This window comes from Lactuca saligna, chromosome 2 (genome assembly GCF_052625555.1).
Source record: "Lactuca saligna cultivar CGN05327 chromosome 2, ASM5262555v1, whole genome shotgun sequence".
NCBI lineage: Eukaryota > Viridiplantae > Streptophyta > Magnoliopsida > Asterales > Asteraceae > Lactuca > Lactuca saligna.
Window position 1 is genome coordinate 144,567,038 of NC_136418.1, and position 2,629 is coordinate 144,569,666.

The following is a 2,629-nucleotide window of genomic DNA, read 5'->3' on the forward strand; positions in this document are numbered from 1 at the left end:
TATAACACATAGCACGTATTCCATAGCTAATGCTTTATATTTATGTGTTTAGAAGAGAGTAACCGCACACTCACACATATAAACCACAATATATATACACATAACATGTATTTCGTATAAAATACTTCATAATTATGCGTTAGAAGAAAGTAACTACAAACTCACTTGATCAGAAGATGATCGTACAGCACTACGACTTGTAGAAGTAGTATTCTTTGGTAGATCTGGAAGATCTCCGCAAAAATCAAACTTCTCGCGGGCAGAGCTTCGGCTCGGAAACCGCACTTCTCGGGATCTTCGGGATCTCGAGACTTGCTTCGGGTCTCGGGGTTGATACCGGGGCTTCGAGGGGTTAAAATAGGGCTTAGAGGGTGTATCGGGAGTGGGAGAGAAGGGATGGAGCAACCATAGTCGGCTGGCCCTTCAAATCTATTTATAGGGCAAATTTTACCCTTGTCACGTCGTGGGATCCTTTTCCCACGTCGTAGGCTTGATCGTCACTGCATGCGTCATCCCAAGTTGCATCTGGGGGCCTCCCGGAGGTATCAGGACACTTGCCACGTCGTGGCACTGCTTGCCACGTCGTGGTCTTTGACAGTTTTGGGGTTTCGCGCCCCGAACTTCAGAAATTCATAACTTTCGCATACGAACTCCGTTTTCGACGTTCTTTATATCGCCGCGAAGGTGAGATTATGCTCTACAACTCTCGTTTAGACTCCATTGGCTAATTTTGAATTTATTTTTAATATATTATAAGTATATTACTTATATATTATCTATGGTAGGTCGGGACAAGAAAACTCCGTTCGAAATTCATAACTCCTTCATCTGAAATCTGTTTTCGTCTGTCTTTTTATCGTTGGACTACTATCAAAGAAATCTTCGACTCTCATTTAGATGACTAATGCTAGATATCTATTTACCTTAAATTCACTATTTACGTCGCGCTGGGTCACGCTAGGTCGTGTCGGTTGTATCGCGAAACTTCGACAGGTCATAACTTCTTCGTTATAACTCGGATTTTGGCGTTCTTTATATGCACGGAAACGTTGTGACATATACTACAACTTGGTTAAGATTAATACTTCTAAATAATCTTCCATAAAAAAGTCATTTTTGATGCTTATCGTCTCTAAATTGACTAGCCCGGATCTACGGGAGTTACATATTCCATGAAATTGCACTTTGCACATTGCCAAGTTGTTAGTGGAGCGTGTGTGGTTAACCTGCACACTAATTTTGGACTAACAAGGGTGGAAAAGGTTAGCTCAATGTTTATCATAGATCAATGGAGCATGTGTGGTTAACCGACACATTGATTAGGTGATAAATGACATCGAGAGTACAAAACACATTTGCATGGTTATTCACACCTTGTTTGTGATCCTCGGTATCCTAGTCACAAAATTGAAGGGCATAATCGAGATTGAAACATACCATTGAAAAATTCAATGAATCTAAAAAGAATCTAGGAATTTCAATTCATTTAAAACTTAATATTCTTTTTCGTTTTTCATGGTGGAAATTGGTAAATCATCATTTACCTACATTCAATTATTTTGCAACTGGATTATGGCATCCCTCTTCTAAATTGTGAAATATTGTGTTGGGTCCTAGCCTTAATATTTCTTTTAGGTGTTATATTAAGGATTCTTATATAATCTAAACTTTGTCTCTTTTCTTTTTCAGATGTTTACTTAAAACAACACTTATGGCTCAAACGCTTCTGGCTCCTTTTCCCTCATGAACTTATGCAGGAGAGTGATCTTCGACGGATCTAATTTTAACGATTGGATTCGTAACATTCGCATGGTCACTCGCAATGAGGACAAGGAGTATGTCCTCGAAAAAGAGCTAAAGGAGATTAATGAAGAAACTGCTACTCCTGAGGAAATCATCGAGTATAGGGCGCATGAGAAGGACGCGAAAAAGGTGTCATGTATCATGCTTGCCTTTATGACTGCTAAACTCCAAAAGTCCTACGAGGACTACTATCCTTTAAAAATGCACCAAGACTTGATGGAAAGGTACCATCAAAGTGCCCAATTGGAGATGTAAGATATAATTTCCTTCATGATAACAACAAAGATGAAGGATGAAGAGTCTGTCACACCCCCAAACCGGAGTGGCGCAAACGTCCGGGGGTGGATGACTTAATGTTAAGTATCACAACACATGCATCATAGTAATAAAAGTACAACAAACATTGCATTAAAAATGTATAAGTTTTACATAGTATTCAAGTCATTTGTATATGACATCAAAAGTAGATATAACAAAAGATAGAAGACATGACTCTATACTGCTCCGTCTTCTCAAAATCCTAGGAATGTACCTGTATAATGGTTCCTTGCGAATACAAGTGTTTTGAAAAAGAGAGTATCAACATTTAAGTTGGTGAGTGCATAAGTATTTATGTTTATAAGTTTTTTATATGTTCCTTGAAATCGTGGGTACGTTACTGTTCCAGAAAATCCAATATTTTATAAAATGATTAAAAGTAGTTTTAATTTCATAAAACCGTTCTGTGTAAGTGTTGTTTTACTATAAAATAATGTAACTGTATTGTTTATGTTTTCCAAGTTCTGTAATTGTACTCTTTGAAAACCCTGTAAATGTGAGTGTGCCT